Genomic DNA, 24,765 nt, shown 5'->3' with positions numbered 1-24,765 from the left:
GATAAGTAGCAGCAGGTGCGGGATTCTTGATATTGAAACTTTTAGGACTTTTCTCCTTAGGGATTCCAATGTTGTACATTTTATTTCCAGTATAACCCCTATGCATAGGATAAAGTAGTTTCACATGTTTAATTTTTCTAATTAGTTATTTGGGTCTCAAAATGTCCAGTTTATCAAAAAATCTTGTGCTGTGTACTGGGGACCATCTACTATAGCCTGATCATCGAATTTTTCAAGAACTTAGAGGGTTCCCTAAGTCCAAGGAAGACAATCAGTGTCTACAAGTCAGGAGGAGAAGGGGAAAGGGCATTCTAATCATTGCTTTGTTTTCATTGATTCTGTTGCTGCTTTCTTGCCATTGAAAGTACTCTTGCAGTCTGGTAATGATTATCCTTTGCCACCAGGATGCCCTTTCTATTGGAGATCCCTCAATCTTCATGTTGATCCATAAAAAGGCTTCAAAGTTACAACTATTTTTTTTAGTTCCCAGACTAACAAAAATAATCTAGCTTTTTGTCTTGACTACCAACCACTCTGGATTTTTTTTTTTTTTTTTTTTTGAGATGGAGTCTCGCCCTGTCGCCCAGGCTAGAGTGCAGTGGCGCGATCTTGGCTCACACAACCTCCACCTCCCAGGTTCAAGCAATTCTCCTATCTCAGCCTTCCAAGTATCTGGCACTATAGCCACACACCACCACGCCTGGCTAATTTTTGTATTTTCAGTAGAGATGGGGTTTCACCATGTTGGTCATGCTGCTCTTGAACTCCTGACCTCAGGTGATCCACCTGCCTTGGCCTCCCAAAGTGCTAGGATTACAGGCATGAGCCACCATGCCCGGCCCACTCTGGATTTAAGGACAGTTCTTCCTTCAATCAGCAGCCAAAGAGTCCTGATTCCTGATTCTAATTAAGAAGTTTAACTTGGTATTCTATTTCTGATGGAAGGATGGCTGAAAGAAGGGAGACTCAAACAACAGATGAAGGCAAAATACTCTGTACTGAATTTTCAATGTAATCTTAAATTCTATGTTTAATTGAGATGACCCAAATTCTTTTTTTTTTTTTTTGATACGGAGTCTTGCTCTGTTGTCCAGGCTAAAGTGCAGTGGCATGATCTCGGCTCACTGCAACCTCCGCCTCCCGGGTTCACACCATTCTCCTGCCTCAGCCTCCCAAGTAGCAGGGACTACAGGCGCCCGCTGCCACACTTGGCTAATTTTTTTGTATTTTTAGTGGAGACGGAGATGACCCAAATTCTTAACTGCCTCATAAATACTGTTAATATATTGAAAGTTTTGCCCTAGGCTTTTATTAAAGTCAACTATATAGAAAAAGTTTCTCCTATCTTGAAATGTATTATTAAAGACATCGTCCCCAATAATATTCCATATTCTCTGTTTAGGAAGCCCAATTGTTTTCAAATTCAAGAATTCAGAGAAATCTACTTGTTACAAAAGAGTAGAATGGATAATGGGCACCACATCCTGAAGTGTATTTTAATAAAAATTCATGTAAGATGGTTCAAAATTTCATTAACTACTTTATATAAAAAAAAATGCCTGGGAGAATTCTGTTTCTAGCAGAGTGGCAGACTGATGCCTTGAACAACCCTCTTATTACAAAACTGAATACTCCACATGAAAACAAATCTTTTCAAATGCACTGTTAAGCTGTGAAGAGAATAACGAAAGTTCTAAGAAACCAAAATCTAAATGAAAACACAAGTCCAGGCAGGCACTGAAAACCTAAAAAAAAAAAAAACTGAAGAGGCCAATTGTTGGCAAGCACGTGGAACAGCAGGAACTCTTTAAGCTGCTGCTGGTGGTGGAGGCCAAGCCACTGTGCTCCCAGAACACAACACAGAAGCCTCCACACTGAAGCAGAGCACAGGTGCCCTGGAGTCTCCACCCCACCCAGGGATCCTCCAGCAGAAGTGTGTGTGCCCCTGCATACCTGCAAGTCCCATATCCAGACCTAGTGTTCAGGGCCGTGGGATAACAGCCAAAAATAGGAAATCATTTTACTCATCAATGGAAAAATGGTGACACAGTCATATAATGGAACTCAACAATGACGATAAATCAATGTCTGCCATAGACAAGAACATGGATGTGTTCTGTAATATTGAACCAAAGAAGCCAGGCTAAATAGAATGTGCTGTATTTCATAGAAGTCAAAACCAGGCAGAACAAATCTACATCAGGAACTGGGAAAGTAGCTATTTTGTGGGTTGGGGCAGCAGTGCCTGGGAGAGGCCACAGGTCAAGGCTACCGCTTGGTCCAGGGCGTGGCAGCCTGGTGTGCTACAGTTCATCTAGATGCACACTTATGATTCGGGCACTCTTCTGTATGTACATTAACATTTCAATAAAAAGCTTATTAAAACATTAAAACTTTCAGAAAAATCCACATTGCTTCAGTAGAAATTAGCACATAAATGTTTAAAAAATACATGTATATGGTGGGGGAAAAAATAGTTCAAAAGAGTATCCAGTGAAAAGTTTAAGAGGGAGTGATGCCAGCAAGGGGCTGATCAATAGCCCCTTGCACTCATCCCCTGACAAAGACAGCCAAAGCAGCAAACAGCTATATTTTGATGAAAGTCACTAAAGGAGAGCCCCAGAGTGCATCAAGGAGTAGCAGAAATCCAGTAGAGCCCGGAAAACAGAACAGCCACATAAAGCAGGGAAGGAAACATCTGGCCCCCACCACCCATTCCCCCAGAGGGATCAGCCTGAAGCAGAGCGGATGTCTCCCTGCAGGGATAAGGAAGCAAGAGGGGCCCAGTAGCCCCAGCACTCCCCTCAGAGAAGGAACTGACATTGTGCCCCAACCCCATGGACCAGCTGCTGCTGCAACGTGCCCTCCAGGACCTGGACCACTTCGGGAGCATGTCCCACCCAGGGTGAGCACCCACCGCACCCTTCTTCCATCCTCAGGCTTTGTTGCTCTATATCACACCCACCTAGTGGCCCACCACCCCCGAGCCGCTGTTACACTGTCTTAGGCCATTTAGTGTGGCTGTAACAGAATACTTGAGACTCGGGCTAACTTATTTTATAAAAAAGGTTTATTTGGCTCACCCTGCTTGTGTCTGAAAAGTCCGAGATCGGGCAGCACAACTGGTGAGGGTCTTGTGCTGCTTCATCTCATGGGGAAAGTGGAAGGTGAAACAGGTGTATGCAAGGGGCTCACAGGGCAAAAGAGGAAACACGAGAGTCTAGGAAGCTGAACTCACTCTGATAACTATCCACTCCTGGTAACTAATCCAGTCCCATGAAAAGGCATTAATCTATTCATAAAGGATCTGCCCTGTGACCCAAATAACTCCCACTAGGCCCCACCTCCCACACCACCACATTTGGAATCAAATTTCAAATGGATGAAATTTCAAATGGCTGGTGGGAACAAATGATGTCCACATCACAGCATACACCCCACCTGCGGGGCCACGCTGCTGTGCCCCTCCCCTCCCAGCTGCCGTTGCGCCCTGCCCCTTGGAGCCTGAGCTGACTTGGTGCCCTGCTTTCCAGGGAGTCAGTGCCTTGGCCAGTCTGAGCAGTCACACCCCCCACTGCACGAGAGCTGAAGCACTGCCCTGCTTCACAGGGAATCAGTGACTTGGCTGAACTGAGCAGCCACACCTGCCAGGGATGAGCCAACATGGCACCCCTATATCCCAGGAAAACGGCATTAGCTGAACTGGGGTACCTTGCCCTTCAGGACAAACAACTGTAGAACCCTGCTTCCTTGGAACTGGACTAGCCCTGGAGAATGTGAGTTGCCCAGGCACCTGCCTCCCCAGGGAGAGAAGTAGTTGCTGCACTGGTCCCTGCCCCCGAGGGCCCAAGCCACAGTAGTGCTCCACCATTCTGGGGTCCTTGCTGATGCTGCACCTGGCCTTACAGAGACTGAGATGCTGCTGTGTCCCACCACTGCAGGGTCCAGAGTCACTATCATGTCACTCCCACGTCCAGAGTCACTCCCATCCCCCGGGAGTTTACTTCTTAAACTCTTCGCAAAAACAGAGTGAGAGGAAGTAATTCCAAACACATTTTACCAGGCCAGTATCACCTTAATACCTAAGCCAAACCAAAACACACACACACACACACACACACACACACACACACACACACCCCAAACAAACAAAAACTACAGGTCAACTTCTCCAATAAATTAAATACTGATGCAAACATCCTAAAAAAATTTTAGCAAATAGAATTCAACAACACATCAAAAACATTATACATCGTGCTTAAGTGGGATTTATCCCTGGCATGCAAGGCTGGCTTAAAATATGTAAATCAATCAATGTGATATATCACATTAACAAAATGAAAGATAAAACGACATGGTCACCTCAATTGATGCAGTAAAAGCATTTAACAAAGTTTAGCAATCTTTCTTGATAAAACCTCTTAATAGTTTATGTATAGAAAGAAAGTTCCTCAACATAATAAAGACCATTTATGAAAAACCCACAGTCTAATCATAGTTAGTGGGAACAACTAAAGCTTTTCCACTAAGATTGAGTACAAGATAGGGATGGCCAGCCTCATCACTTTTATTCAGTAGAGTACTTGCAAGAGCAATCAGATGAGAAAAAAAAGGCAACTAAATTAAAGAAGTAAAATTATCTCCATTTGCAGATGACAAGATCCTTTACGTAAAAAACTCCAAAGATTCCACAAAAAACTGTGAGAACTACTAAATCAATTCAGTTAAGCTGCAAGGTATAAACTCAACATATAAAAATCAGTTGCATTTCTATGTACAAATAACCTAGCTGATGAAGCAATCAAGAAAATAATCTCATTTACGATAGCATCAAAGAAAAACAAAAACTTAGGAATACATTTAACCAAGAAGGTGAGAGATGTGTACACTTGAAAACCATAAAACATTGATGAAAGAAATTTAGACATGAACAAATGAAAACACATCCTATGTTTATGGATCAGAAGAATTAATATTGTTAAAATGTTCACACTACCCAAAGCAAATATACAGATTTAACACAATCCTCATCAAAGTTCTGATGACATTCTTCACAGAACAGAATAAAACAATCCTGGCCAGGCACAGTGGCTCACGCCTGTAATTCCAGCACTTTGGGAGACCGCAGCGGGCGGATCACGAGGTCAGGAGTTGGAGACCAGCCCAGCCAACATAGTGAAACCCTGTCTCTACTAAAACTACAAAAATTGGCCGGGCATAGTGGCATGTGCCTGTAGTCCCAGCTACCTGGGAGGCTGAGGCAGAAGAATTGCTTGAATCCAGGAGGCAGAGGTTTTAGTGAGCTGAGATTATGCCACTGCACTCCAGCTTGGGTGACAGAGTGAGACTTCGCCTCAAAAAAAAAAAAAAAAAGAAAAGAAAAAACAATCCTGAAACTCATATGGAACCACAAAAAACCCCAAACAGCCAACAGATAACTGTGAAAGAAAAAGTTGGAGGCATCACACCTCTTGATTTAAAATTGTATTACAAAGCTATAGTAATCAAAACAGTATGGTGCTGGCATAAAAACAAAAAAATAGACCAATGGAACAGAACAGAGACCTTTGAAATAAATCCAAACATATACTGTCAACTAATTTTTGACAAGGGCAAACAAGACAACACAATGGTAAAAAAGATAGTTTCTTCAATAATACGATTTTCACATGCAAAAGAATAAAATTGGACCCTGATCATACACCATACACAAAAATCAACTCAAAACAGATACAAGACCAAAGACCCAAATAAGACCTGAAACCATAAAACTCCTAGAAGAAAACATAGGGGGAAAGCCTCTTGACATTGGCCTTAGCAATAATTTTTTGGATATCGCACCACAAGCCAGGCTACAAATGTAAACATAAACAAGGAGGACTGCATCAAACTAAAAAGCTTCTGCACAGCAAAGGAACAACCAACAAAATGAAAGGGGAACCTACAGACTGGAAGAAATATTTGCAAACCACATATCTGATAAAGTGTTAATATCCAAAAATCAGTAAAGAACTCTTACAACTTAATAGCAGAAAAACAACCCAGTTGAAAAATGGGCCAAATAGGAAATGACCAATAGGAAATGGGGAGATGTACATTAAAATAATACAAAGTAGCAGACATGTAGGATGAACAAGTTAGAGATCTAGTGTACATCATGAGGGCTATAGTTAATAAAAATATATTGTCTTTGGGATTTTTGTTAAATAAGTAGATTTTAGCTGTTCCTGTCACACAAACAAAAATCTAACTATGTGAGATGGTAGCTATGTTAATTTGCTTCACTATAGTAACCAGTTTACTATCTATATGTATCCTTTAAGATCATGTTGTCAACCTCAAATACATAAAATAAAATTTATTTTAAAAAAGAAAAGTTTGTCTTCAATCCAGAAAGAACCACTATTACCATTTTTTGGTGTTCCATTCCAAAATATCCCACAAATATACAATTGTTCAATCAAATTTAACATTAGACTTTATACCTGAACATTCAAAGTACGTAAGAAATTATAGAAAAGTGTCTGTGTGACTCCCTGTCTGTAGAGCACAGGCTTCATCTCCACTAACACACACACGACCAGTACCTTATACAGAGAGTCCTTGTTTGTCTTTAGTCTGACACCATGGGTGAGCCCGAGGTGGCCCGTGGTCCACAATCCTGACCAGGTGTCTTTCTCACCCACTGGTTTCAACAAAGATGTTACTGGGTTATAGAAGGCTGGGATGGAAACAGGATACCAAATTCGCATGAAGACAATATCTGAAAAGAGGTAATTTACTTTAACATTTTCAAAAGAAGATTCATATCCATATTGCGAAGAAACAAAGAACAAAACCTTCACTCCAAACTTCTCTACCTGGCTGCAAAGTATTTGAAGGGAAAGCTCGCTAAGGAAACTATTCTCATAGATCACAGAACTGTTACTGGGTGTGGCCAGGGGACTGCAGACACCAGGCGAATGGGCACACCGCATAAGACTGGGAGATCTAAGGCTGGAGCTGCTCAACTCTCTGGAGACCTGACTCCAGCCTCTCGTCACACTGGCTAGAAGTCAAGCATGAATGGTAACACCCTGCCCAGAACACTACTGAAGACACTCACCGCTCATCCGCAGCTTATCCTCAAAGCTAGCCTGGAAAGCTCCTTCTGGAGCTCAGAGTGCTCTCTTGATCTGCCCCCTTATCCCACTGACAGTTCGAATCACAGCATCTTCAAATTTGGCCACTTCCAAGGCAGAATTAAACATTCCCTACAGGTATAGCAAGATAAAAACACACACACACACAAAATCATATACTTTATGCTTTACTTCTTACTTCAAACATACATCCTTGATTAAAGAACAGAAACAACTCACTGAAGGGTGATAAAATAATCAAAATGTATTTGCCTCTGAAAGTGGAATTACTACCTCAAAAAGAATACAACTCTTTCATTTTCCCCAAAATAATCATGTGAGTTCATGGGCATGCTCATCACCGCTGTCTGTGTGGAAGAAAAGATCAAAGAGGGATTTACTGGACTGAATTGGCCTAGGAAGCCTTTGCTGGCACCTCTCAGACTGGACTGCAGCCCAGATCCTTTTACTCGGATGCATGCACTTAGAACATGAAAACATAAGATAAACGCCGGTGGTATTATTACCTTATATTGTAAGAACATTTTATGACTTCCTAATTCTGTGTTTTCAATAGAAACATCCCTACTAATGAAATTGTCAATAAATGCTGCTCAAACCACCCTCCCCAAATACTGTAAAACAGTACATCCATTTCTCTGTACCCTTGCCAAGTTATCTGCAAATGCTTTGTCGATTTTTCTACTGAGTTAGACAAACTTGTGATTTTTTTCCCTTTCTTAACACCAATTTAAAAAGTAGGAAACAAAAACCTAGTGGATAAAATGACATGTTTTCAATATGAGTTCTGTGGCAGTCTCACATGGAAGTCAGGAGGAACAGCCTCAATTCCTAAATAGCTGTTTACCACTGCTTTTTTGAGCATATTTAAGTAATACAGAATATAAAGGAGCAAACAAAATATGAAGTTTATAAAAGATTCCAAACACTTTTCTAAAAATATGAGGCCCACATTTTAGAGGTATTTCATTCCTTTTCTCAAACAATATGGACATTTATAAATATGAGAATATATAGATATACAGACCTTAATAAATGAAGTGTTCTTGAAAATTTCATATGGAAAAACAGTTAGCTTTAATTTCTTCACAATTTTTATGGATTTATCCAGATCAAGGACAACTCCTGTGGCAGCTATCCGAAAATCAGGCTAACAGGAGCCCCAAAATTTGAAAATAGGAATAATATTAGCAAGAGAAAAACTTCAATTCTATGTGACACAATAAATTACCAAAGTGAATTTTACTTACAATTAGCTAAGAAAAACAAGAGAGACCATCTGAACTTGCAACCCAGTGGTTTGACAAAAGCAATCCAAAACCTTAAAGTTGGTAAGCCAAACTAACAAGGGTGACTTCAGGCCAGGCACAGTGGCTCATACCTGTAATCCCAGCACTTTGGGAGGCCAAGGCAGGTGGATCACCTGAGGTCAGAAGTTTGAAACCAGTCTGGCCAACATGGCGAAATTCCGTCTCTACTAAAAATACAAAAATTAGCTCGGCATGATGGTGCACACCTGTAATCCCAGCTACTCGGGAGGCTGAGGCAGGAGAACCGCTTAAACCCAGGAGGCAGAGGTTGCAGCGAGCCAAGATCGTGCCACTGCACTCCAGCCTGGATGACAGAGTGCGACTCTGTCTCAAAAAAAAAAAAAAGAAAAAAAAAAGGCTACTTGAGTACTTTCCTGAGAGTGATTTCAGAGGAATGTAATTTTACTATAATGATTTATTTGGAACGAAATGGAAAAGAAAAATACAGTTGCAATGTTTAGGAAATTAAAATTTGGACTTCCAGGGAAGATTCCATCTGCTCATTATTCTGCTTTCTTCTCTGTTAAATGGGACCAGTAAACCCTGCCCTGCCTGACTGACTGGTCAAATGAAAATGGAGTGAACAGACTGCTACCCCAGCAGAGCTGCAGGGAGTCTTGTGTCTGGGTGGTCTCTGATGTCTCCTCATAACCTCATATAGTGCTTAGCACATGGTGAGCACTGCTTAAATAAATGCAAAAGATGCACAAAAATAGGAAATGTACCATTATAATTCTTCCACCTCCCCTCCTCTAATCCCACACCCTACTGAAAAGGATGTACGAAGATTAAAAGCAAAGGGAAATTTACTTTATAATAATAAAAATGAGTAATTTTCAACTTAAAGTCTCATGTACATAATAACCCACATTCAGGATATATTTCTCAAACCAATCTGTAAAAGAAATCGTCCAAGATAGTTACCATTATGCCACTGACAGACTGTATTGCCAAGAAACCAGTTCCCTGTGGAGTGATAGGGTCTTAAAGGAAAAGGAAAAAGAGAAATATAGCAAACCAGAAATTTTAGATTCTAGTTTAACATACTGGATATGGACATTTAGATTTGGATATAGATTTACATATATACTCCAAACCACCTCCCCGCTCCCAGAAAACAGAAACATCTTAGGAGTGGAATTTTATGAAAGGAAAAGCACAAAGCTAAAATAACGCAGCCTGTAAAGTTTAATCTCGGCAATAGGCAAGTTATTGTAATCATATTTTACCCCAAAAGGCTGCTCCACAATGCATGTGCTGTGGGGTATACTTTAGAAGCCTTTGTCTTCCATTGTGGTCTTCAATATAATAGAGCAGGATGGTCTGAAACCTCCTCCACCCTACAGAAAATATGATTGGATCTTGGGACTTGAGGATTTTCTTATACCAGCGATGTTTCTTCAGACGCATCTGAGGGGGATGAGAGGGTAAGATGATTGATGGAGGGGAAATCCACAGAGCCTCAGGCACCAAATATGCAGCAAAGGGACCCACCTGCACGTGTCCAACATTTCCCTCGCTGTTGCCCAAGCCACCCAGGATAATGGGGTAATGGGGGTCAAAGTTCTGCACAAATTCACAGGGAAGATTTTCAATCTCAATGCGGACGTACATCCCAGGTCAAAAACCATCATACTGAACTCTGGCTTCATCATCTTGATCTTCAAATTCTACGTGATTCAGCTGTACGTGACGGGGGGGGGGGAACCTGTATGCTGTTATTTGTAATAAACATAGGATTAACATGAACAAATAAGCAATTTCTAAGTAAAGGAACTGTGGACAGAATTATGTAGGCTTTATCCTATTAAAAATACTACACATTTGCCGGGTACAGTGGCTCATGCCTGTAATCCCAGCACTTTGGGAGGCTGAGGCGGGCAGATCACGTGAGGTCAGGAGTTTGAAACCAGCCTCGCCAACATGGTGAAACCCCGTCTCTACTAAAAATACCAAAATCAGCTGGGCGTGGTGGTGCGCGCCTGTAGTCCCAACTACTCAGGAGGCAGAGGTGAGAGAATCGCTTGAACCTGGGAGATGGAGGTTGCAGTGAGTCAAGATCCTGCCACTGCACTCCAGCCTGGGCAATAGAGCGAGATTCCATCTCAAAAAACAAAAAAACAAAAAAAACCCTACACATTTTACCTCTACAGTCTGTTCAGAATATGTCCCAACCATTTTCTTCTCTCCTGCTCCAAGGGACAGCAAATGTAGATAACTGTGGAGCCCTGCGTGCTCGAACATTGGAAACATCCCCAGTCCACACTTTCTTTCCTTCCTTTCCAAATAATTCTTTCACACTTTTCTCTTGTCTTCAAACACCCACCACCACCCTCACCTTCACTCAGCTGATGGCTGTTTCCTGATTCACTCCAAAACCAAAAGAACCTCTACGGTCAACCCTCTACCAGGGTTTCCTCCCATATCCAGCCTTATCAGAGCTCTGACCTGGCCCATAGAGGAGCTATGTGTGGCTATTTCAATGAAAATTAATTACAATTACATAATATTTAAAATGCAGTTCCTCAATCACACTAGTCACACTGGAAGTGGTCCATATCAACTTGCAGCCAGTGTTACAATATTGGGAAGCACAGATGTGCATCTCCATGATCACAGAAAGTTCTACGGGCAGCTCAGGCACAGATGATTTGTCCATGCCTCTACTCAGGGCCACACATCACTTGCTCACTAGACACCATCCACTCTTCCTGGACTTTATTCCAACAGCTCTTCCCTCTGTTCTCTCTCTTATCTCAAAACCTTTTGATTCCACTTCTTCCACCAAAAACTGCTTCATTTCTCTGCTTCTCTCTGCAGCAAAACCCCACAAAAGTTTTCCACAGTTGCAGCCTCCAGTTCCTCTGCTCCCATTCTCCTACATCCATGAAAATTGGTGCTTGCCAAGATCGCTGAAGGCCTCCAGGCTGAAGGACTCCTCCAGTGGTCAACTCTGCCTTTACTGTAGTTAACACTGCAGCGGGATCTGAACAGTGCTTCGCCTCTGTGTACAACTGGACTCCTGCGTGCCTGCATGCTCACACTGCTTCTCCCTCTCCCTCCTAGGCACTGCTCAGGCCTCACGGCCGCAATCGCCCCATCTCGCCCATGCCAGTCTTGCTCCTCCCAGTCACTCTGCACTCACTCCCCGGCCACCTCACAGAGTTAAGTGGCATCTACGTGCTGAGGGCTGTACATCTAAGTCCCTGGCCAGACCTGGCTCTCCAGACTTGACACTCCATTTGTCTGCATGATACCCAGCCGAACCAAACATCATCTTCCCAAAACTGCATCTGCAGACAGTTTCCTATTTAACCTGCAATAACCCATCCTTCCAGGAACTTCCAGTCGCCATCCTCATTTCCTCTCACACACCCCACATTCAGTCCACCAGGAAATCCTACTGACCCAGCTTCCAAATAAACTCTATCCGGGTTTGACTCTTTGTCTCATCTCCACTGCCAGCCCTCTGGTTTGTGCCACCGGACTGATCTCTACCAGACTGATGTCTTGGCAGAGTGATCTGATTACCTGAATGTCTCTCCTCTGCTCAAAACCCTCCAAGGACTCCCATTTCAGAGTGAAACATTCAGTCTTTTCCAATGGCCCACAAGGCTCTAGGTAATTTTAAATTGTAAATGGTGTGAAGCAAAAACTTCAGTTAGCCTAGTCATGCCTTTCAAAGGTCAACACAGACTAGCAACCACTGAGCTAATGCCTAATCAGGAAACAGTCCTTTGACTAGATGAAGATCTAGGATGAAACTCTGTTTCACAAATCATATACCTAATCTGTTCCAGCTTACACAGGCACTCCTGGCCTCACTAACAAGACGCAACTCGGATGCTCACCATCAACTGTACACACGTTTCTGTGTCTGTCTCCTTCAGAGTGACATCACCGCCTCCAGCAACCTGCTCAGCACCCCCAGGCAGGCGGGCCACACCATGTCCCTTTATCTCCGCATCTGACCTTATACTCCACATGTCCTTCTGAACTCTGACCAGGATGAGTTTTCAGAGCACTTCCCCTGGGAGCTCTGGTGTGTCCATAAGCCACACGGGCCACTGATCACCTGCCATTCAAATCAGGGTGCAGCAATCGGAATAGGCAGCATTGGCTTGCGCTGAAATGAACACACTGTCTCAGATCACTACATTGTAAAAGTCTCAAAAGTAGAGACCATGTCTCAGTCATTTCGGTTTCCTAATTCTTGTTACAAAATAGGTATGGATCTTTTTCTGGTGATCTTCTGACTGTAGAAACAATGAGCTCACTGCATGAATAAACACACTCACATGCATCTACCCAGGAGTCCAAATGAAAGGCACAGAAGCAGGATAGGAAGCAGGGACCGAAAGAAAGTCAGGGATTCCTGCACTATGTGATAGTCTTGACAAGGGGCTGAGAGGAACTGAGGTTTCTCACCTGTGCTTCTTTCTGCATTTCTCCTTTAAGATCATCAAAATATGTGCTTTCTCCTTCATCATATTCCGCATCAAACATCTCCTTCAATTTTCTCTTCTTATCCAAATGCTTTTTCTTGGCACTTTCTTCTTCGTCGGGGTCAATTTCTTCCTTGTTTCTCTATATCTTCATTCTTAAATTTCCAGAAGAAAAAATTTTGTGTATGTTTATGACGGTCTTTTCTTTAAACATTACATTTTTTAAAGTTTTATTTAAACAAAAATCTTAGCAAAAATCTGTTATCATTATCAATAAAACAAAACAAAACACAACATAACCTTTGTCTCTGAATAACATGGTACTGCTACAGGAAATTGTTACATCTGCATTACAATTAGCTGCTATTCCTTAAGCTGGCTGGGAACACAAGCTAGAATAAAAATAACAGACATGTCCCTCACCCAGATGCTCCCAGACCCTGTTCTAAAGAAATATTAGGGAGAACAGGGACTTCATTCTTTTAAATGACACTTAAATTTAAAAAGAGGAGAATGATGGCAATGGTTGAATGTAAGTCTGAGAAGCTAAGACTTCTGTGATTGAAAAATCACAGTGGTCTTGGCAAATGACTATGGCAAGAAACGGTAGTAACTGTCGTCCAAAACTTAAGTAAACAAGAAAGCTTCTCTTTGGTCCCCACATCCCCACCCTTTAGGAAGGAATCTATCCATCCAGTCTGCAATCTTCACACATCACAAGTAAGGTTTGCATTTCTCAATGTGGGCCTCTCTCAGAACACAATGACCAAGAACAGCCAGCTACGACAAAGTCATACCTGAGTGTCGGGGCCCGATTTTCCCTTGTGCACGTCCCGTTTCCAAGTCTTCAAAGTCACCGTAGAGCTCCTCTGGGAAAAGAACACCCAAAGGCTGCTCTGTGAGCCAGGCATGCATGTGCTGCTGGCCCCACCCATGACAGGCCCACAATGCGCTCCGCGTTCCAAGCCTCATTCTTACTGTTCCCGTCACTAGACACACAGGCAAAACTTTGCACTAGGGAATGCTTCATAAAACAGTTAGTATTTCATCATCTGATTAGGTAAACTAAATTGACCCAATCCACATTTCCGCACTTCATGTCAAAAATCCCAATCTCAATTTTTCCAGTATAGATAATGGACACTCTTTCGTCTTTTTTTTTTTTTTTTTTTTTTTGGAGACGGAGTCTCACTCTGTCACTCAAGCTGGAGTGCAGTGGCACGATCTCAGCTCACTGCAACCTCTGCCTCCCAGGTTCAAGCAATTCTACCGCCTCAGTCTCCCGAGTAGCTGGGATTATAGGCACCCGCCACCAGGCCTGGCTAATTTTTGTATTTTTAGTAGAGATGGGATTTCACCATATTGGCCAGGCTGGTCTCGAACTCCTGACCTCGTGATCTGCCCTCCTCAGCCTCCCAAAGTCCTGGGATTACAGGCATGAGACACTGCAACCGGCCAATGGACACTCTTTATGAAAGACACAGAGGTCTATCCGTGTCCCCCAAATGAATAATTCAAAGAGTGAATGGAAAAGTCCCACGCTGATAACCAGCACATGTGAAAAGGAGTCTCAATGTAAGTTCAACACAACACAATCGTGTAACACACCTAGGGGAAATTTTAGATCATATAAAACATAGCATTTAGATTAAGAGTAGAGCCCCAAACCACACCAAACCCATGGGAAGAGCTTATTCACTCATTCATTCCTTCATTTGTTTTTGGAGCTCTGGGTTCAATTATAGTTCCCACTCTTAAAAGAAATAGACAAGTAAGGCTGGGTGCAGTGGCTCACACCTGTAAACCCAGCACTTTGGGGGCCTGGGAGGCAGAGGTTGCAGTGAGCCATAATTGCGTCACTGAACTCCAGCCTGGGTGACAAAGTGAGACCCTGTCTCAAAAAAAGGAAAACAAAAGAAAGAGGCAAGTTAAAACTCATTTGGGAGAGCAATGTTTAGAAGGCTATTAAAACATTTTCACATAAGGGCCAAAGAACCAGGTAGATGTTATAAAAGATAGGAAGCTCCTATTTGTAATAAAAGCAAAAAAGGATAAAATAGGAATAAACCTAACAAGAAGTGCACCAGAACTTTATTTATTTAAAAAAGAAGAAAAGCTTTAATATGCTACCAAAGGACAAAAGGAATAGCATCACTACCAACACTCGTTAAGTGCTCTCCACACCAGGCACTGTGTTAAGTACTTTCCTTGCCTTAACCACATTCTTCAACCCAAGGAAGTAGATGTTGTAAGTATTATATACTAAATAATGGTATGTCCTCATTTGAAAAGGAAGACCCGACATCACAAATACGCCAATTCTCCCTTTAGCACAGTTACAACCCGAAACCACCACTAAGGATTTCTGGTCTACAGAAGATAACACATTATACCCTCCTAAGAAATGTAACCCAAACTCTAGAAATAATAGACAGGAGATGATCAATGGAGAATTCCGAAACGTGGACAGAAAAAGGCTGCCGAGGGACTCTAGGACTAGGGAATGCATAGTGGCCAGGTGTCTCCCTGGACCTCATCCAATAGGACGGTGACCCAGGCCCAGAGTTTCCCAACTCCCAATGTAGCAATAGAAGGCAACCCAGGCAGACTCAGTCCCCGCAGATCAAAGGAGATCTTCCCCACAACAAGAAAACCAGCTCCACACACCAAGACAACCACCATTCCCCACCCACCTAGCTGCAGCAGGTGGCCCAGCCTGGGGAAGCTCCCCTGTTCCCTCAGGTGGGCAACAGCAGGGACTGGTGGGAGAATCCCAGCGATACATATTAGCCAAACAGACCAAAATAACACCATGAAGGCTCTGAAATTAAATTTCCATTGGAATCACAGCCCACAAAGTAGACCAAGACCTACAGACTAAACCTAAACAGGAGGACTGCCTGCAAAAGTAAAAAAATTACATAGGCAGATGTTGGAACCACCTGACTCATCACTTATAACGGTCAGTATAAAAATGCTTCAACAAGCAACTACAAATCCTATGGCAACAATCAAAGAACTGAAAACATCAGCAAAGAAACTGAAGAAGAATCAAATGGAAATTACAGAAATATAAAACACAGTAACAGAAATTTTAAAAAAAAATCTAACTGGATGGGCTCTATTGAGTAAAAGTGGAGACGACAGAGGAGAGAATCAGAGAAGCTGAAACCTGATCAACAGAATTCACCCAGTCTAAACAATAGAGAGAAAATAACCTGAAAACAAATGAACAGAGCTGCACGGACCTGTGGGATGATAACAAAAGACCCCGCATTTATGTTGTCTGAGTCCCACAGGAGACCAGAGCTGTGAAAGCATGCAAATAACTAATTCCTGAGGCTTCCCACATTTGGTGAAAGATATAAACTTACAGATTCAAGAAGCTGAGCAAACCTCAAAGTATACCAAAAGAAAGCAACACTGATTAAACTTTCAAAACGAAAAACAAAGAGCAAAAATGGCAGAATGCCTGTAGGGACACGCCAACTCAAATGCCATGGAGGCCAGAAGGAAGTGGCACAACATTTTCAAGTGCTTAAAAAAACCAACCAAACAAAAAAACCAACCAAACAAAAAAAACTATTGGCTGCAAATTCTATATCCCATGAAACTACCCTTCAGAAATGAAGAAAGAAATAAAGACATTCTCAGAGGAAGAGAATATAGGAATTTGTCACTGATCAATTTAGAAATGCTAAAAAGTGGCTACAGAAATATGTTCTGTCATTTCCACAATACAAAAAATTAAAACACGAAATCAAAATAAAAAATGGCTACAGAAAGTTCTTATGCAGAAGGGATAAATATGGGACTATGGGAGGAGGGACAAAGGAAAGACCAGAAATGTGGATACATACACGAGACAATCCACAGTTCTTAAAATCACATTTGACGACTGAAACAAAAACTATACCACCACGTACTACTCAAGCCAGTGATTTATACAAGTGGAAAAGGTAAAGTGACATAAATGCAAGGCAGGTTTCCACACTTTGAAGTGGTAAATACTGGTACCAGTAGACTACTATATTACAATACACATATTGTAACATCCAGAGCAAACACTTTAAGACTATACAAAGAGATACACGCAACAACATTATACAGAAATAGATCAAGATGGAGGAAAAGAAAAAGGAAACAAAAAAGCAAATAATAAAAACATCAGACATAAGCAATTATGTAACAATAAGCACCTTAAATGTAAATGGTCTAAATAAACCAAAAGACAGATTGATGGAGAACCTATAATAAACACATGGTCCAACTAAATACTGTTCATAAGAAACTTCAAACTCACTTAAGGACCTAAGTAGGTTGAAAGTAAAAGAATGGAGAAAGATATCCTGTGAAATCATTAATTTTTTAAGGAAGCAGGAGTGAATATATTAATATCTCATGAAGTAGACTTCAAGCAAAATAATTTCCCAGAGCTGGAGAGGGTCTTCACTGAATTTTAAGATCTAAAATTTCCTATGCTGCCTTGACATCTTTGAGCCTCACAGGGCCCCAAAGGCCTAGCCGTGGGTTTTCCTGTTTCTACCAGACACCCCCTACCCCGCCACCCAACAGGAAAGGCTCCCCACCTGGCTAGTTCTTTCATCAGCCAGAACAGTTGCACCTCAGCCTAACAAGTTTCACTTCACCTGTCTGCCAGCCCATGAATTTATTCAAACAAGCCAATTGCACTCCCCCTCGGGAACCATCGGTCATTGTGTGCTCTTGTTACTACCAAGCCTGCCTGCTTCCTCAGCCCCCCAGCCCTCACTCCGCTACAGAGTGCGGTGCCCATCTGACCCTGTGTGGCATGCAGTGTCCTCCTCTGAGCTGTGGGTATATGTGACTAAAACACTGCTGTCAATCTCATCCATCCACGCCAGGTGTCGTGTTCAGCCATCTCCTACACTTTAGGGCAGGGACCCCTCCTTCACCAATGGGGTGAAAAGGAAGTGACCATAACAACTGCTTAATGACAAAAGGATTAACCCACCAAGAAGACATCTACTTCAACATCCTCCTCTTAGCAACTGTTAAAACTAGGCAGAGGCCGGGCACAGTGGCTCATGCCTGTAATCCCAGAACTCTGGGAGGCAAAGACAAAGGATAGCTTGAGGCCAGGAGTTCGAGCCTGGGCAACATAGCAAGGCCTCATCTCTCCGAAAAATTTTAAATTTAGCCAGGTGTGCCGGCACACACCTATAGCACCAGCTACTCAGGAGGTTAAGCCAGGGGAAGTACTTGACCCTAGGAAGTCAAGGCTGCAGTGAGTCATGTTCGTGCCACCACACTCCAGTGTAAGTGACAGAGTGAAACTAGGCAGAAAAGGAGCAAGGATTTACAAAAGATCTGAACAGTCAACCAGCAAAATTTGACATCCGTATAACACCCCACTCCCCAACAGCAAAACACACACATTTTTAAAGCCAATAGAAATCTACCAAGATGAAGTACACTTGGGGCAATAAAAGAAATCACAGCAAATCTTGCTGTGCGCCCCTCTGCGCCGGCGCCGTGCCCCTCTCTGCGCCTTCTTTTCTCACCATGGGGAAGCATTTGGGGGCCTCTTGAGGGACCCCCTAGATGCTTCTACTCAAGAGCCCCCAAAGCAGGGGAGCCGCCACAACTCTGTCTGCAGCCTCCCCTGTCGGTTCTCGCTACCCAGGGTTCAGTGGCCTGGGGGCTGATGGAGGTGGTCGCCTCTGCCAAGGCCCCTCCAGGCACCTCCCTGGCTCATCCAGCTCACCTTCCTCCCACGCTGGCTCACGCAAAGTGCTCTGGTCACCAGGAGCCCTTCCTGACCAGCCCCGGCCCCTACTTGGCCTTCGCCCACCTGGCCTCCCCTGGAGCCCTGACCTGGGTGCCGGGCCTGCTGGGTCCAGAGCCCACCCCGCCCTGAACAACTCCCAGTCTCAGCCACCCTCAGCTCTTACCCTTTCACAGCTGGGGAGTGGAGCCTGGGCCTGCGCCTCTCCGCGCCTGCGCCGCCGCTGTGCGCCTCTCCACCACTGTGCGCCTCTCCACCACTGTCCGCCTCACCACCGCTGTCCGCCTCTCCGCCGCGCCGCCGCCGTCCGCCTCTCCGCCGCGCCGCCGCAGTCCGCCTCTCCGCCGCGCCGCCGCCGACCGCCTCTCCGCCGCGCCGCCGCCGACCGGCTCTCCGCCACGCCGCCTATGACCGCCTCTCCGCCGCTGTCCGCCTCTCCGCCGCGCCGCCGCTGTCCGCCTCTCCGCCGCTGACCGGCTCTCCGCCGCGCCGCCGCTGTCCGCCTCTCCGCCGCGCCGCCGCTGTCCGCCTCTCCGCCGCGCCGCCGCTGACCGCCTCTCCGCCGCGCCGCCGCTGTCCGCCTCTCCGCCGCGCCGCCGCTGTCCGCCTCTCCGCCGCGCCGCCGCTGACCGCCTCTCCGCCGCGCCGCCTATGACCGCCTCTCCGCCGCTGTCCGCCTCTCCGCCGCTGACCGGCTCTCTGCCGCGCCGCCTCTGTCCGCCTCTCCGCCGCGCCGCGGCCGACCGCCTCTCCGCCGCGCCGCCGCCGACCGCCTCTCCGCCGCTGTCCGCCTCTCCGCCGCTGACCGGCTCTCCGCCGCGCCGCCTCTGTCCGCCTCTCCGCCGCGCCGCCGCCGACCGCCTCTCCGCCGCGCCGCCGCCGACCGCCTCTCCGCCGCGCCGCCGCCGACCGCCTCTCCGCCGCGCCGCCGCCGACCGCCTCTCCGCCGCGCCGCCGCCGACCGCCTCTCCGCCGCGCCGCCGCCGACCGCCTCTCCGCCGCGCCGCCGCCGACCGCCTCTCCGCCGCGCCGCCGCCGACCGCCTCTCCGCCGCGCCGCCGCCGACCGCCTCTCCGCCGCGCCGCCGCCGTCCGCCTCTCCGCCGCGCCGCCGCTGACCGGCTCTCCGCCACGCCGCCTATGACCGCCTCTCCGCCGCTGTCCGCCTCTCCGCCGCGCCGCCGCTGTCCGCCTCTCCGCCGCTGACCGGCTCTCCGCCGCGCCGCCGCTGTCCGCCTCTCCGCCGCGCCGCCGCTGACCGCCTCTCCGCCGCGCCGCCGCTGACCGCCTCTCCGCCGCGCCGCCGCTGTCCGCCTCTCCGCCGCTGACCGGCTCTCTGCCGCGCCGCCTCTGTCCGCCTCTCCGCCGCGCCACCGCTGACCGGCTCTGCGCCGCGCCGCCTATGACCGCTTCTCCGCCGCTGTCCGCCTCTCCGCCGCTGTCCGCCTCTCCGCCTCTCCGCCGCTGTCCGCCTCTCCGCCGCGCCGCCGCTGTCCGCCTCTCCGCCGCTGACCGGCTCTCCGCCGCGCCGCCTCTGTACGCCTCTCCGCCGCGCCACCGCTGACCGCCTCTCCGACGCGTCGCCGCTGTCCGCCTCTCCGCCGCGCCGCAGCTGACCGCCTCTCCGCCGCGCCGCCGCTGACCGCCTCTCCGCCGCTGTCCGCCTCTCCGCCGCGCCAACGCTGGCCGCCTCTCCGCCGCTGTCCGCCTCTCCGCCGCTGTCCGCCTCTCCGCCACGCTGGCACTGGCGCTGTGTGCCTTTGCAAGGACGGAGCTGCGTTCTCCTCGGCACAGACCCGGAGAGCATTGCGAGGGCGGAGTTGCGTTCTGCTCTGCACAGACCTTAGGGCACTGCCTCGCTTTGGGACAACTCGGGGCCGCATCGACGGTGAGTAAAATCCTTCCTGTTTGCAGCCATGTTTGTGGTTGGTGGCAGCGATGAACACTGCAGCCAGCCAGAGTGTAGAAAGGCATCGGGGTAAGTGCGCTATCCAGGCTGCACTGCTGGTGGCCTGGGACGGGTTGGGAGCCCTATCTCAGGCGTCACTGCCCGTCTTGGGTGGCTGGTTGGGTGTGCTATCTGGAGCTGTGCTGCCTGCACCGGGGGGGCGGTTTGGGGGCTCAAACCGGGGCTGCACTGCCTTTGGCGGGGAGCCGGTTGGGGGCACTATCCCAGACTGTATTGCTGGCAACAGTGAGGTGGGTTAAGTGTGCTATCTGGGGCTGCACTGTGCGCCTGTGGGGGGGGGGGGTGGCGGTTTTGAGTTGAGGGCGCTATGGGGTGCTGTAATGCCCCTGGTGTGGGGAGGCGGGGCAGTTAGGGTATGTTGGGTGTGCTATTGGGGGGGGCGACACTGCTGGTGGTAGGGGGCAGGGTGGGTTGGGGGCCATATCAGGGGCTGCACTGATTGCTTTAGCTAGGATTTCTGATACTATGTTAAACAACAGTGGTGACAGGGGGCATCCTTATCATGTTCCAGATCTTAGAGGAAAAGCTTTCCATTTTTCCCCATTCCATATGATTCTAGCTGTGGGTGTCTTTTCTGTAGCTTTTATTATGTTGCGGTATGTTTCTTCTGTGCCCGTTTCTTTGAGGATTTATAGCATGAAGGGATGTTGAATTTCATCAAATGCTTTTTCGGTTTCAGTTGACATGATCATACTGTTTTTGTCGTTTATTTGGTTGATATGATGTATCACATTGTATGTTGAGTGACTCTTGCATTCCAGGGATACATCCCACTTGATCATGATGAATTATCTTTTTAATGTATTACTGAATTTGATTCACTGGTATTTTGTTGAGGATTTTTGCATCAATATTAGAGATCCTGGCCTGTAGTTTTCTTCTTTGATGCTTTTATCTGATTTTCGTATCACAGTAATAATGGTCTCATAGAATAAGTTTGGAAGTATTCCCTCCTGTTTTTCAAAATAGTTTGAGCAGGATTCGTACTAGGTCTTTAAATTGTTTGGTGTGAAGCCATCAGCAGTGAAGACATCAGTTCCTGGGCTTTTCTTTATTGGGAGACTTTTTCTGATGGCTTCAATCTCATTACTTGTTACCAATCTGTTCTGGTCTTGGATGTTTTCATTGTTTAACCTAAGTAGGTTGTATGCATCTAGGAATTTGCCAATTTCTACTAGGCTTTCCAAATTATTGGCATACAATAGCCAGTTATGATCGTTTGAATTTCTGAAGTATTAGTTGTAATGTCTCCTTTTTTTAATCTGTTGATTTTATTTATTTGAATCTTGTCTCTTTTCTTAGGCTGGTTAAAAGTTTGTCAATTTTGTTTAGCTTTCCAGAAAACCAACTTTTCATTTAATCTTGTGTGTTTTTTCTTTCAATTTTGTTTGTGCTACGATCTTATTTATTTTCTTATTTTCGGTTTAATTTGTTCTTACTTTACTAGTTTTTTAAGATGTATTGTTTATTTGAAGTTTTTCTTTTGTTTGGATGGTAGGCACTTATAGCTGTAAATCTCTGCCTTTGTACTGCTTTCTGCGTAACAAGTTTTGGTATACTGTGATTTCATTACCCTTTGTTTCATGAAATTTTTGAATTTCTGTCTTAGTATCTTCATGGACCCGCTAGTCATTTATTCAGGAGGGTAGTGTTTAACTTCCATGTGATTGTATTGTTTCCAAAATTGCTTTTCTTATTGATACCTAGTTTTATTCCTTTGTAGTGAAAGAAGATGGCCACGGAGACAGACAGCAGCGTGGTCAGAGTGGTAGGAGCCGGCCATCAGCGAGAGCTGCTCCATGCCTGGCTGCTGGGAGCTAGAGCCTGCGGCCCACTGGCTTGCCTCACTGTAGTTGGTGGTGGCGGTGACAGAGAGTGCAGCATGACCAGAGCGGTAGGACAGGGGCTATCCAGGGCTGCACCTTTCGCAGTGTGGGGTGGGTTGGGGGCACTATCCAGGGTGTCATTGCCTGCATTAGGGGTACTGGTTGGTAGCACTGCACAGGGCTGCACTGCCCACGGCAGGGAGGGTGGGTTATGGGTGCTTTCTGGGGCTGCAATGCCCATGGAGGAGGACAGGTTAGGGCATATCGGGTATACGCTACTGGCGGCATTGGGGGACGGAGGTGAGGGGCGCTATTGAGGGCAGCACTAGCCGTGGAGCGGGAGCGAGTTCAGTGCTGTCAGGGGCTGCACTGCTGGTGGCAGTCAACAGAGTTGGCATCCAAGGAAGGAGTGGTTCTCCTCTCCCTGACTCCACACTCCAGAGGGTGAACCACTCTTGGTCATACTGGAGTGCGGCAGGGCACGCAGCGTTTGCATGGGAATCCTGAGCATGGCAGAGCCCCCACACCCACCGTGGTTCCTGGGCCTGTGCACTCTGGGTCTGTGCCTCAGAGGCTGCCAGGCACCCCTGGGGACACCATGGGGGACAGGGCCCTGTGTGTGGAGGCGTCCGGAACAGGAGTTGGCACCTGGGTGCGGAGGGCTGGCTGGGTCTGAATTTTTCTGCTTCTCCTGTTCCCCGAGGAGTGCAGCCCCGGTGGGCCCAATGGTTCCTGTGGAGTGGGGAGCTGGGTGCTGTGGTGTCTCCAGCACCCACCCCAGACCCCAGTTCCCGGCCAGCTTGGGCCAAAAGGAGAGGCTGGACTTTGGAGGGTGGGTGTGAGTGCCTTTGCTGAAACTGGCCCCTGCCACCCAGTGGCCAGCATGACGAGTTGAGGCTCTAACGTTTCCACTCCTCACAACTTCCTCTAGGCTTTTCTGGCTTTGCCCGCCCAGCTGCTCCGTGCCAGGAGGAGGAGGAGACACCTAGAGCCTGCAACACCACGGCTCACCTCGCTGCGGGTGGGTGGCAGTGACGCCAGAACGGTAGGAGAGCGGCCGCGTTAGGAGGGCAGGAGGCTGCAGGCAGGGTTGGGAGTCAGGCTTACAGCGATGGACGGGCTGCAGCAGTGGCCAGGTGGTAGGAGCCTTGTAGGGAGAGCTGGTGCATTGGCAATGGGCCTGGCTTTGCCCTGTGCCTGCCGTGGATCTGGCCCTGTACTGCCCTGCCTTGCCCTGTACCTGCCCTACTGTTACCTGGACTCTCGGCCCTGTCCTGCTCTGGTCCCATCCTGACCCTGTCTTGGCCCCGTGCTACCCTGTCCCTGCCCTGGTCTTGCCCTGGCACTGGCCCTGCCCCGAACCTGCACTGGCCTGACCTTGGCTCTGGCCCTGGCTCTGGCCCTGCCCCTTGTCCTGACCCTGGTCCTGTCATGGCACTGGCCCTGCCAGTGGTCATGGTCCTGCTCCTGTTCTGGCCCTGACCTGGCCTTGGAAATGTCCTGGCCCTGCTTTGGCCCATCCCTGCCCTGGCCCCACCATGGGCCTGCCTGTTCTGCCCTCTCCTGGCACTGACCTTGCCCTGTGGTCAATGCCCAGTGGTGCCATTGCCCTGCCTTACCCTGCGCTGGTTGTGCCTTGGCCCCGCTTGGTGCTGGCTGCTCCCTGGACCTGCCCTGGACCTGCCCTGACCCTGCCTTGGCTTTTGCCCTGCCCTCACTATGGCCTGGCCCTGGCCCTAGCCCTGGTCCTGCCATATCCCTGGCCCTGCCCTTATCCAGGCCCTGCCCCTGCGGCTGCCCTGGCCCTGGTCTGGAACCTGGTCCTGTCAAGGACCTGCCCTGACTCTGCCATGGCCTTGGCCCTGCTCTGCCTTGTTCCTGGCCCTGACCCAGACCCAGACCCTTTCCTGGCTCTGCACTGGCCTTTCCCTAGCCCTGAGCTGGCAGTGGTCTGCCCCTGGTCTTGCCATCACCCTGCCCTGCTGTGCTCTGGATGTGTCATCACCTTGCCCTGGCCCTACTCTGCCTTTGACCCTGCCCTGGCCTTACCTTGGCCCTCACCCTAGTCTTCGCTAGGCCCAGCACAGACCTGGCTCTGACCCTGGCCCTGGTCTTTGTCCTGCCATAGCCTTGGCCCTGAAGTGGACTTGGAGGTGTCCTGGCCCCGGTGTAACATGGCTCTGCATTGGTCTGTCTCTGCCCTGCCCCTACCATCGCCTTGCCCTGCTCTGCCCTGTCCCAGTACTGACCCGGCCACGCTATTTCCCTGCCCTACCCTGCCTTGGCTGTGCCCTGGCTCGGTTCTGG

The 24,765-nt window shown here is 47.5% G+C and overlaps 1 pseudogene; it reads right to left on the bottom strand.

Annotated features, from left to right (window-relative positions):
• Positions 1 to 1,073: 1,073 nt before the first annotated feature.
• On the bottom strand, positions 1,074 to 18,970 carry LOC129526479 (ribosome biogenesis protein BMS1 homolog; annotated as a pseudogene).
• Positions 18,971 to 24,765: the final 5,795 nt, after the last annotated feature.

The sequence above is a fragment of the Gorilla gorilla genome, chromosome 14 (assembly GCF_029281585.2).
Source record: "Gorilla gorilla gorilla isolate KB3781 chromosome 14, NHGRI_mGorGor1-v2.1_pri, whole genome shotgun sequence".
NCBI lineage: Eukaryota > Metazoa > Chordata > Mammalia > Primates > Hominidae > Gorilla > Gorilla gorilla.
The sequence above is the reverse complement of the archived record's forward strand: the minus strand, read 5'-3'. Positions and strand labels throughout refer to the sequence as shown.